The sequence below is a fragment of the Giraffa tippelskirchi genome, chromosome 6, assembly GCF_054371585.1.
Source record: "Giraffa tippelskirchi isolate mGirTip1 chromosome 6, T2T-mGirTip1v1.2.pri, whole genome shotgun sequence".
NCBI lineage: Eukaryota > Metazoa > Chordata > Mammalia > Artiodactyla > Giraffidae > Giraffa > Giraffa tippelskirchi.
The window spans coordinates 136238133-136251066 of NC_137280.1; the positions used below are offsets into that span (position 1 = coordinate 136238133).

General features: G+C 41.1%; 1 protein-coding gene across 5 annotated transcripts in view; it reads left to right on the forward strand.

Annotated features, from left to right (window-relative positions):
- The window catches only part of LOC145508724 (uncharacterized), an 885448-nt gene that overhangs the window by 549607 nt on the left and 322907 nt on the right, over positions 1–12934 (forward strand). For 3 of the 5 annotated variants that reach the window (XR_014055563.1, XR_014055562.1, XM_081495989.1), the window contains one exon: positions 1445–1595. The gene's annotated coding sequence lies outside the window, so the exon portion shown is untranslated. Of the gene's footprint in view, positions 1–1444; positions 1858–12934 lie in introns of those variants that run through there. The other 2 variants (XR_014055558.1, XR_014055561.1) reach the window with 1 other exon arrangement.

A 12934-nucleotide genomic window follows, 5' to 3' on the forward strand; every position in this document is an offset into this window, starting at 1 on the left:
ATTAGAGTGGAGAGAAATGAGGCTAGACTGTCAAAAGATAGCATAGCTGTGTTATACAAGGAGTATAGCACATTTGAGTTTCACCCCAAGGGCAGTGGAGAGCTACTGAAAGATATAAACAGTGACATGATTGTATTTGATTTAAAAGAAAAATATTTTTCTGGTAGCACAATAAAGAGTTGAATGGAGCTAAGACCAGAGCTTGATGGATGTGTTAAGATGGCTATTGCATGCTATTTTAAACATTTTTTTTAAAAAATTCTGAACTGTTTGTTGCTAGGATATAAAAATACAACATAACTTTGTATGTTGACTTTGTATCCTACAACCTTGTAAACTCATTATTTCTGGTAGTTTTAAGATTCTTATTCCTATGTACACATTATTTCATTCTCAATTAAAGTTTTACTCCTAAGAAAAAAAGATTGCTATTTAAGTTATCCAAGTGACAGGCGACAGAGATGTAGGCAATAGTAGGGGTGATGGGAAGAGGGGCATGAAATACCAAGAAGGTCAGAAAAACAGGATTGATTAATGCTGAATGTGAGAAGTAAGTGAAGGGAGAGAAACTAAGAATGCCATTCAGATACATCTTGAATGAGATGACCACTCAGGACAGAAAGTGAAATACAAGGGAAGGGATGATTAGCAGTATAAAATAGTACAGTGAGTCCCCTACGTATAAACAAATTCTGTTCTGAAAGTGCATTGGTAAGTCCAATTTGTTTGTAAGTCTTACAAAGTTAGCTTAGGTACCCTACTAACACATTCAGCTATATAGTACTGTACTGTAATAGGTATATAATACTTTTCACTCAAATAATACATAAAAACAAGCAAAAAAGAAAACATTTTTAATCTTGTAGTACAGTACCTTGAAAAATACAGTAGTAGTACAGTACAACAGCGGGCCTATAGGGACTGGCATAGGGTGAGCAGGCAAGAAAAGTTACTGACTGGAGGAGAGAGGGAGTGGGAGATGGCAGAGCTGAAGGACCATCAGCAATAGGAGACTGAGGGTAAGCTGCAGTTTCACTCCTGCCCGACGCTGATGACACAGGTTCTAGTTCCTTGCTGGAACCAGTTGTATGGTCCCATCTTTGAAAGTTCACAACTTGAAGGTTTATATATAGGAGATCTACTGGACTGATAACTGTGGAAATATTGACTTGGAAATTGGGGGAGGTTTGAAAACGTAATAGTGTTTGAGATAAGCCATGAATGATGGATGAGTTTCCCTAATGAGAGTTGGTTGTGATCCTTATAAGGATGACATTGTTAGCAAATGCTTGTAAGTGATGTGTTCAACGGTAGGTAATGTTCACTTTCAGAGGTAGGTAATGGTCTGTGGTGCATGGTGTTTATTGCCAGTGTTCACTTTCTCATTTGACTGTGATGACATTTTCATGAGAAGAACTTGGTAACTGAATCATCTCTTTTTCAGAGGAGAAGATGCTGACACTTGGGTTAAACGAGGCTTCCAAGCCCATTGCTTTGTAAGGAGAACCATGGCTTGAACTCACATCCCACCAAGTCGAATACAACATAAAGCTGGATCCAAATGGAAGGTCAATCAGTTGCAGCTCATCTGTCAGGTAAGGACCTGAGCAGAAATTGCTCTTTCAAACCAGATTCTGTTTTAGCAGTAGAATCCAGTCATGCTTCAACTGTGTGTCCTAGAGGGGCAAACCTGAACCTGGAAGAGCAGAGCAGGAGCTGTAGAGGAATCTTCAAGGATACTGTGAACCAACCAAAACCAGACCTTTATTCCTTTACTCCTGGGAAGTAGTAGCTTGCATGTGGCCATTTAGAAGGGTTATACCATCAATCCAGGTATTAGAATAATAATTGTTACTGTAATTCAATGTGGTTTTATTTTTTTGCTCAAATTATTTCATCTTTGGTCATTGGGGGCTCTTTAAGTTGTTTCCTGTGTTCTTCTGATATACCTTCATCATTGGGGATATTTATTTATGAATAAATTAGCACTTCCTTACTTTCTGGCACTATGGGATGTTTCAGGCACATCTTACACATTTTCTGTCCCAGTTCTGGAATCAGTAGACTCAGCCATTTTTACAAGGAGGGCTTAGTTGATTCTGTGTGTGTGTGTGTGTGTGTGTGTATGTGACATTGGAACCAAGACCTTGGTGCTTGATGTGCTTTTTGTAGCTTGGGTGCCACAGCTTCTAGGCAGTCTCAGCTGACAGAGCACAATATATTAACGCGTGTGTGTGTGTGTGTATAGTTCTCTTTTTAGCTATCTGTATGTGTATTAAGCTAAATAAGAGTTTGTCTTGGTGTTTCTAACAACTCTAATCCATTTCCACATGGATCATTATAACCTACTCTCCTTGCTTATGTGTAATTTCTGGTTTCAGCAATGAAAAACCTGCCTCCCACCATCTGTTAATCAGTCTTAATTGTCCCAATCCAGGATGCATGCTTAATTGTTTTAGAGTTGCTCTGTACCCTCACGGAGGGGGAGGGGGGAAGGTTTTATCAACTAGAGTACAGTGCTTATGTGTAGCTCCCTTTGCCTTTAATCTTACAGGTTCCATAATTTTCAAAGTTAGGTTTATTCCATTCCTACAAGTAAGGATGCTTTATTCATTTGTACTACAGTTAAATTCCTCTATCACAGCCTGTATTTCATCCTGAGATTCTCTGATTTTCTAAATCATTATTTTTTTTAAAGTTTGTGTGTTAGGTTCATTCTTTGTGCTATAAAGTTTTATAGGTTTTTGACAAATATATACTATCATATATCCACCATTACAGTACCACATAGAATAGTTTCACTGCCTTGAAAAATCCACTGTGCTTTAACGCCCCTGTTCACTCCTGGAAACAAGTTATCAGTTTACTGATTCTATGAATTTGTCCTTCCAGAAAGTAATATATATGGGATCTCCAAGACATCCCCAGGTTTGATGATTTGCTAGGAGAACTTACAGGACTCAGCATGTAATACTCACAGCTAAGATTTGCTACAGTGAAAGAATGCAAAGCAATAAGCAGCACAGGGAAAAGGCACACAGGGCAAAGTCAAGATGAAACTAGGCACACGTCTCCAAGAGTTCTCTCCCAGTGGAATCACACTGGATGTGCTTAATTCTTCCAGCACTGAGTTACAGCAAGATAAGTGTTGTCTACTGGGGAAACTCATTAGAGACTCATTGTCAAGGATTTTCATTGGAGGCTGGTCCTACAGGCACACTCTGTCTAGCATATACCAAACTTCCAGGCTCCTAGAATAAAAGATGTTTAGCATCCACCATATTGTTTGTACAAGCATTTTCATCACAGGGATCTTCTCTTGTAAATACTTGCGATGGTGGGAATCTTCATGAAATCTGCTTCTTGAAATACCAGGCAAGGAGCAGCTTACAAACAGATCTTTCTAAAGATAGCAGTCTCAGGCCTGTTAAGTTCATTCTTTTACACACATGATATACACGAAGTCATACAGTATGTAATTTTCTCAGATTGGCTTCTTCCACTTACCAAAATGCATTTAAGATTCATCCATGTCTTTACATGGTTTGATAGCTTATTCTTTCCTAGTCTCTGAGTAGTATCCTGTTGTTTGAACATACCACAGTTGATTTACCCATTCACCTAGTGAAGGATATTTTGTTTGCTTCCAGTTTTTGAAGGTTATTAACATAGATTCTGTAAACATGTGTGGTCAAGTTTTTGTATGGACATGAGTTTCCTAATCAGTTGTGTGTACCTAGCAGTGTGGTGGCTTGATTGTGTGGTAAGACTGTGTTTCATATTATACGAAACTACTATACTGTCTTCCGAAGTAGCTGTACCATTTTGCATTCTCACTAGCAATGAATGAGAGTTTCTGTTGCTCCACATCCTTGATAGCAATTGGTATTATTTGTCTTTTTAATTTTTATGTTAGCCATTTGAATGGGTACACAGTAGTATCTCATTTTCATTTGCATTTTTTAAAATAACAATTGATGTTAAATAGTTTTTCTTGCCATCCTGTATCTTCTCTGGTGAAATGTCTTATATCTTTTGCACATTTTAAAGAAGGTTGTTTTTTATCCTTGATTAAAATTTTGTATGTGTATATTTCGAATCAAGTCCTTTACTAGATATGTTTTACAATTATATTCTCTTAGTTTGTGGTTTGTCTTAACAGTGGCTTTCACAAGATTGAAGTATATAATTTTAATAAAGCCCAACCTACTAATTTTTCTCTTTTATAATCATAATCATCATGTTATATTTTTAAAGTGAATGTCATTCAGTCGTGTCTGACTCTTTGAGACCCCATGGACTGTAGCCTGCCAGGCTCCTCTGTCCATGGAATTCTCCAGGTCAGAATACTGGAGTGGGTAGCCATTCCCTTCTCCAGGATATCTTTCCAACGCAGGGATCAAACCCAGGTCTCCCGCACTGCAGGTGGATATTTTACGGCCTGAGTCACCAGGGAAGCCCAAGAATACTGGAGTGGGTAGCCTATCCTTTCTCCAGGGGATCTTCCCTCCCAGCAATCAAACTGGGGTCTCCTGCATTGCAGGCAGATAGTTTACCAACTTCAAAGTACTTTATATTTTTCTTCTAAAATTTTAGTTTTGCTTTTATCTTTTTATAACCCATTTTGAGTTTAAAGTGTAAGGTCTGTGTGTAGGTTCATTGTTTGCATATAGGTTTCCAATTATTCATCATCGTTTGTTGAAAATACCACCCTTTATCCATTTAATTGCCTTTGTCCAAAACCATTTGACAGTATTTGTCCTGGTTTATTTCTGGGCACTATTGCATTCCACTGACCTGTGTTTCTGTTCTTTCACAAAAAGCACACCGTTGGTTACTGTAGTTGGTAATAAGCCTTGAAATTGGGTAGTGTGTCTTGAAAATGTTCTTCTTTAGTATTGCATTGGCTGTTCTAGGTCTATTGACTTTCCATGTAAACTTTAGAATTAGTTTGTTGACATCTACAAAAAAGGAGAAGGCAATGGTACCCAACTTCAGTACTCTTGCGTGGAAAATCCCATGGACAGAGGAGCCTGGTATGCTGCAGTCCATGGGGTCGCTAAGAGTCGGACACGACTGAGCGACTTCACTTTCACTTTTCACTCTCATGCATTGGAGAAGGAAATGGCAACCCACTCCAGTATTCTTTCCTGGAGAATCCCAGGGACGGGGGAGCCTGGTGGGCTGCCGTCTATGGGGTCACACAGAGTCGGACACGACTGAAGCGACTTAGCAGCAGCAGCAGCAGCAATTACATATTTTTATTACTATTTTTTTGGTGGTGCAGGCCACTTTTTTTTTTTAATTTATTTATTTTAGTTGGAGGCTAATTACTTTACAATATTGTAGTGGTTTTGCCATAAATTGATATGAATCCGCCATGGGTGTACACGTGTTCCCCATCCTGAACCCCCCTCCCACCTCTCTCCCCATCCCATCCCTCTGGGTCATCCTAGTGCACTAGCCCTGAGCACCTGTCTCATGCATTGAACCTGGACTGGCAATCTGTTTCACATATGATAATATACATGTTTCAATGCTATTCTCTCAGATCATCCCACCCTCGCCTTCTTCCAGAGTCCAAAAGACTGTTCTATACATCTGTGTCTCTTTTTCTGTCTCGCATATTAAAGCACTTCTCAGAACCAATGGAGAAGGAAATGGCAACCCACTCTAGTATTCTTGCCTGGAAAATTCCATTGACAGAGGAGGCTGTTGGGCTACAGTCCATGGGGTTGCAAAGAGTCAGGTACAGTTTAGCGACTAAACAGCAAGCAGCTTAGAATCATTAGTATACTAATGTCAATTATGAATATCAAGGGAGAATACATACTTTGCAGCATTTCTCAGACTTGACTTCAATATTCTTTTTTTTCCTGGACCTGTGTTGTGCTTAGTCACTCTTTCAACCCCATGGACTGTAGCCAGCCAGGCTCCCCTGTCCATGGGGATTCTCCAGATAAGAATACTGGAATGGGTTGCCACGCCCTCCTCCAGGGGATCTTCCCAACCCAGGGATCAAACTCAGGTCTCCCACAGTGCAGGCAGATTCTTTACATCTGAGCCACCAGGGAAGCCCTGGACCTGGACCTGTGTTACATAACCCCAGAGAGAATTCCTTTCTCTTAACAAAACAAAGCACTGAAGGTCACAGAGGAGGAGTTGTTTTGGCAAGGGTGATGATTTTATTAGGATCGAGGCCTGGGGTAGAAATCTATTTATTCTGAGGCTATAAATATATTTTGATCACTTTTATACATGACATATATCTCCACTTTCAGGTAATTTTACAGTTAGTATAGAAGCTCAGAGAATCACAATGTAGATATTGTGAAGGATTTCATTGATTCATGGTAGATGAATGGCTTTTTATTCAACTTATTCTCACATAATAATGAGTGATTAAATATGATAGTATATTGTATATAATGATTTTTATCCATATTTTGATGTAAAATTGTACAGCTTATTAATGTTGTTGTTCAGTTTCAAAGTCGTGTCTGACTCTTTGCAACCCTATGGACTACAGCACTCCAGGCTTCCCTGTCCTTCACTATCTCCCAGAGTATGCATAAATTCATATCTATTGAGTGAGTCGGTGATGCTATCTAACCATCTCATCCTCTGCTACCCTCTTCTCCTTTTGCCTTCAATCTTTGCCATCATCAGGGTCTTTTCCAATGAGTTGGCTCTTTGCATCAGGTGGCCAAAATATCATAGCTTCAGCTTCAGCAACAGACCTTCCAGTGGCAAGTAGAAGATGTGGCTTTGATCCCTTAGAGAAAGAAATGGCAACCCATTCCAGTATTCTTGTCTGGAGAATCCCATGGACAGATTTGCCTAGCAGACTACAGTCCATGGGGTCACAAAAGAGTCCGACATGACTGAGCAACTAAATAACATTATTAGCCCCTCAGTTAAATGCTGCTTTCCTGAAACTCTGTCAGTTCATTCAAGCACTTCTGAAGTGTCATTGAAGTCATCCTCAAGAGCCCCAGAATAAGTGTTGTTTTACAGAAATGTGTGCCTCTCTTAATACCTCAGCTTTGTTGATTTAGGTCTTTTTCTTCAAGTTGGGGCAACTTGGGCAAACAGTACCAATGGTTGGTGCTCTCGCTGGACTTGTAGCTTTAGTTATATAACCAGGTTAACAGTGCCTGTTGCTAGCCAAAATCTTGGCCTTCTCTGCCCACCAAAGCTGAATGAAAAATATGGAGACAGAGTTTGGAGGGAATAGAAAGGTGGCTTTAATTCTCAGCTGGCAGAGAGGGGAACACAGTAGACTCATGCCTCAAGAACTGTGTCCCCTGAATCCATGAGGAGTCTAGGGGCTTATATAAGGCAGGGGCTTGCAGGCAGGGGCTTGCAGTCAGGAGTTGGTGATGAGGAACAACGGTGATACGATCTTCATTTCTTCCTCTCGTATTGTTTCAAAGACGGTCATAGACTGTCATCATTGACCTAGAAATTGAGTCTGGCAGTTGAATCGCTCTGCGGCCTTTTTTCTGCTATGTAACTAGAGGGGACGTGTGTTTATAAGGGTAAACACCAGATATGGAAAAAATACGAATTGTAGCTCCTGCAGGGTTAGGGGGCAGAAAAGCAAATTTAGTTACAGACATACAGAGTTAGGAGTAGTTAACAGTTTAAAAAAAAACTGGAATGTTCAGGCCTGCTCACTGTTCTGTCTTCTTTGTTCTCAGGAAAGGGAAAGAGAAAAACTCATTCTTCCTTTTTCCTTTCCACCGCAACAAAATGAAGGCATATTTTGTTATGTTAATGAGGTGACTTGTTGAAAACCCTTCCTTAACCTAAGGATGAGGCGCTGGTTGCCAGAAGAACCAACTTTGTGATGAGAGGGTTGGGTGGAGCTAGAGACTTGAACAGCCGATCATTCATGCGTCGGTCATGAATCATAAAAGACAGGGTTTGGAGAGCTTTTGGGTTGGTGATGAGAAATGGAGTATTCCTGCCATATTGATAGGCAAGGGTGTTACAGTCATCGGTGATTCCAGCCCTCCAGGGCACTCGGGAAGGAGCAGCATACTGGTGGTCTGGCAGCCACGAGGCTGCAGCTGCTCCCTACACAGAGCCCTGAGGAGGTTCAGCATGTGAGAACACAGGATCAGGTCAGCTCAGTTCAGTTCAGTCCCTCAGTCATGTCCGACTCTTTGCGACCCCATGGACTGCAGCATGCCAGGCTTCCCTGTCCATCACCAACTCCCAGAGCCTACCCAAACTCATGTTCATTGAGTTTGTGATGCCATCCAACCATCCCATCCTTTGTCATCCCCTTCTCCTCCTGCCTTCAATCTTTCCTAGTATCAGGGTCTTTTCCAATCAGTCAGTTCTTCTCATCAGGTGGCCAAAGTATTGGAGCTTTAGCTTCAGCATCAGTCCTCCTAATGAATATTCAGGACTGATCTCCTTTAGGATGGACTGGTCTGATCTCCTTAAAGTCGAAGGGACTCTCAAGAGTCTTCTCCAACACCACAGTTCTAAAGCACCAATTCTTTGGCACTCAGCTTTTGTTATGCTTCAACTCTCACATTCATACATGACTACCGGAAAGACCATAGCTTTGACTATATGGGCCTTTGGAAGCAAAGTAATGTCTCTGCTTTTTAATATGCTCTCTAGGTTGGTCATAGCTTTTCTTTCAAGGAGCAAGTGACTTTAAATTTCATGGCTGCAGTTATCATCCGCAGTGATTTTGAAGCCCAAGAAAATAAAGTTGTTACTGTTTCCATTCTTTCCCCATCTGCTTCCCCATGAAGTGATGGGACTGGATGCCATGATCTTAGTTTTTTGAATGTTGAGTTTTAAGCCAGCTTTTTCACTTTCATCAAGAGGCTCTTTAGTTCCTCTTCCCTTTCTGCCATAAGGGTGGTGTCATCTGCATATCTGAGGTTATTGATATTTCTCCTGGCAATCTTGATTCCAGCTTGTGCCTCATCCAATCTGGCATTTCACATGATGTACTCTGCATATAAGTTAAATAAACAAGGTAACAATATACAGCCTTGATGTATTCCTTTCCCAATTTGGAACCAGTCTGTTGTTTCATGTGCAGTTCTAACTGTTCTTCTTGACCTATATACATATTTCCCAGGAGGTAGGTAAGTTGTTCTGTTATTCCCATCTCTTTCAGAACTTTCCACAGTTTGTTGTGATCCTTTAGAGTAGTCAATGAAGCAAAAGTAGATGTTCTTTTGGAATTATATTGCTTTTTCTATGATCCAACAAATGTTGGGAACTTGATCTCTGGTTTCTCCTCCTTTCTAAATACAGCTTGAACATCTGGAAGTTCTTGGTTCATGTAATGTTGAAGCCTGACTTGGAGAATTTTGAGCATTACTCTGCTAGCATATGATATGAGTGCAATTGTGTGGTAGTTTGAACATTCTTTGGGATTGGAATGAAAACTGACCTTTTCCAGTCCTGTGGCCATTGCTTATATTTCCAAATTTGCTGGAGTATTGAGTCCAGCACTTGCACAGCATCATCTTTTAAGATTTGAAATAGCTCAACTGGAATTCCATCACCTCCACTAGCTTTGTTCGTAGTGATGTTTCCTAAGGCTCACTTGACTTTGCATTCCAGGATGTGTGGCTCTAGGTGAGTGATCACACCACCATGGTTATCTGAGTTATTAAGATCTTTTTTGTATAGTTCTTCTGTGTATTCTTGCTGCCCCTTCTTTGCAGGATACTGGCCCCAGATAGCTGAGGTACATATGAAAGGAATGATTTCAGTGAGACCAGACTCTTTCAAATTCCCATACATAGAAAAGCGCTAAATTCCTTAACTTGGGATATCTGGTTTCCTTTAATTTGCAATAATTTCTTGATGTTCAGGCTACTTGCCATTTGTTGTAAAACTTCTATATAACCTGGTTCCTCCCCTTCCCTCATCGGAGCAGTTCTCCCAGGGTTATCTGAGATGCTGTGTTCTAGACTGAAAGTCCTAAAAATTCCCACTGAATAAAATATAACCCTCACTTTTTAGGTTGTGTGTTTTTTTGGAGATGCTGGGAAGATGGCTAATGACATGCCTGGAGAAGGCTTTGAAGCTGCCTGCCCTTTGCCTACACCTCACTTGCCCTTCCCTACACCTCTCTTCTGTCTGGTTGTTCCTGAGTTATATCTTTTTATAACAATCCCATGATCTAGTAAGTAAACTATTTCTCTGAGTTCTGTGAGCTGCTTTAGGAAGTCAGTTAAATCAGAGGAGGGGGTCTTGGGAATCTATGATTTATAGCCAATTGTTCAGAAGTATAGGTAACAATTTAGGCTTGCAGCTGACATTTTAAGCGTGACGGTAGTAGGACTGACCCTTAACTGGTGGAATCTGATCCTCTCTGGGTAGTTATTTTGTTGTTTAGTCTCCAAGTTGTGTCCAACTCTTTTGCAACCCCATGGACTGTAGCCCTCTAGGCTCCTCTGTCTGTGGAATTTCCCAGGCAAGAATACTAGAATGGGTTGTCATTTCCTTCTTCAGGGGATCTTCCCAACCTAGGGATCAAATCTGCATCTCTTGCATTGCAGGTGGATTCTTTTACTCTGTGCCACCAGGGAAGCCTGTGTCTGGGTAGAGAGTGTCACAGTTGAGTGGAATTGTAGGAAACCCAGTTGGGGTGCCAAGAATTGCTTGTTGATGTGGGACTGTCATCCCTTCCCCACGCCTGCCCCCAACATTGGCACTAATACCAGGACCTATTTGATAGGTTCTCAGTAAGTTTTATTGAGTGAATGGATACCACTGAGTGGTTGAATTCTAGGATGTCAGAGTTTAACAGCCCCAGGAGACTAACCTAACTGTCACAACTGGCTGATGATAGAGCTCCAGAAAAGAGAAGGGTCTTACCTATATGTTTTTACTTTATTTATTCATGTTTCCCAATACATAGGTTTATTTACTTATTTTTTACAACTTGATCATTTTTGGCAATGGAGAGCAACCCATGGATAATCAAATACTTATGTCTGTAAGAGACTGATTGGTTTAACTTATATATATGAAATTTATAGGGGCTTCCCAGGTGGCACTAATGGTAAAGAACCTGCCTGCCAATGCTGAAGACACAGGAGATGCAGGTTTGATCCCTGAGTTGGGAAGATCCCCTGGAGGAGGGCATGGCAACCCACTCCAATATTCTTGACTGGAGAATCCCATGGACAGAGGAGCCTGGCAGGCTATGGTTCATAAGACTGCAAAGAGTCGGACACGACTGAAGCAACTTAGAATGACATGCATGCATGAAATGTATATGTTATTTTACGTATTGCTGTAATTTAAAATTTTTACCCCTAGCACTTTGGAAAGAGACTGAAAATCCCTTTCTGATCTTCAATGTCTCAGAAGTTGAAAACAAACTCTAAAATCATAGGATGACCTTGTGGTTTATATGAAATATAAAAGTACATCAGGTTTTATTCATTACTTTGTCTTTGTGATACCATTACCTGCATTGTTGCAATAACCTAGTAACTGTCTCCCTTTTTCTAATCCGTGCAACCTTTCCTGCTGCTGCTTCTGCTAAGTTGCTTCAGTCGTGTCTGACTCTTTGTAGTCTTATGAACCATAGCCTGCCAGGCTCCTCTGTCCATGGGATTCTCCAGGCAAGAATACTGGAGTGGGTTGCCATTTCCTTCTCCAGCAACCTTTCCTACATATGGACAATTGCATCTTCCTAAATCTCAACTTTGATTCTGTTTCCCCCACTTAAATGTTTTATTCTGCCTTCACATTTCAATATGGAAAGCCCAAGCTGCTTAACCTGGCCCTAGCCAATCTTTCCAGCTTTATTCCCACCACCGCCCACTTGTTAAAAACGTGTAAACATCCTCCTGATCACTAGACCAGGACTGTTCAAACTTTAAAGCTTGCCTGAGTCACTTGGGGAATCTTGATACCGTGCAGATTCTGATTCACTAAGTCTGGAGTAGGAACGTGGGTTTTGCCTTATAAGTAAGGCTAATAAGGTGGATCCTAGAACCGCACTTTGAATGTAGGGCCCTGACAATATTATGGCCATCTGCTGTATGCTCTCATCACCTTTCATTGTTATGTGTTTAGTAACTGTCTTCCCATCACTGGAGAGTATGTTTCAGAGGACCGTATCAGATCTGTCAGGTTCACTGTTAGGTCTATTGTGTGTGCTGTGCTATGCTGAGTTGCTTCAGTCATGTCCGACTCTTTGTGACCCCATGGACTGTCGCTCTCCAGGCTCTTCTGTTCATGGGATTTTCCAGGCAAGATTTCTGGAGTGGGTTGCCATGCCTTCCTCCAGGGAATCTTCCCGACCCAGAGATTGAACCTGCATCTCTTCTGTCTCCTGCATTGGCAAACGGGTTCTTCACCACTAGCACCACCTGGGAAGCCCCATTAAGGATACTGGTACCTATCAAGATGAATCTGAGATTCTTAAAACTCTAGCTTTGGACAGAACCTCATTTGTCCCTCCCCTTCAAGTTTCAGGCAAAGAATTGAATCCAGCGAGGGAAAGTGACCTCTCCATGGTACATGGCAAGTTGGTGGCAGAGCTCAGGGGAGGAACTGGTTTTTGAAATAAACACCTATTGTGTTGTTGCAAAACATCAAGTGAAGGTCTTAGGGCAAGTAGCACTTTATTCAGAACTTGCCCCCCAGGTATTGGATACTTAACAGAGAACTCCCATTACAAGCACTTTGGCAAGTGCAAGTGCCTGTGAGTAGACAAGAAGTACCTTTGGGGCATTTCTCAGAGTCCAGGGAGCCTCCACAATTAGACTAATAGCTTATAGGATAACTAGAGTGTGGCCAATTGAGAAGGATTGACCTAATTGTTCTTTTTTGATTACCTTAATTTTATGCATCAGGTAATTAATTGAATGACTTAGTGATTACAAGTGCTTTCTCTATCTCCAGCCAGGAATGCGAATAAGTTACATAA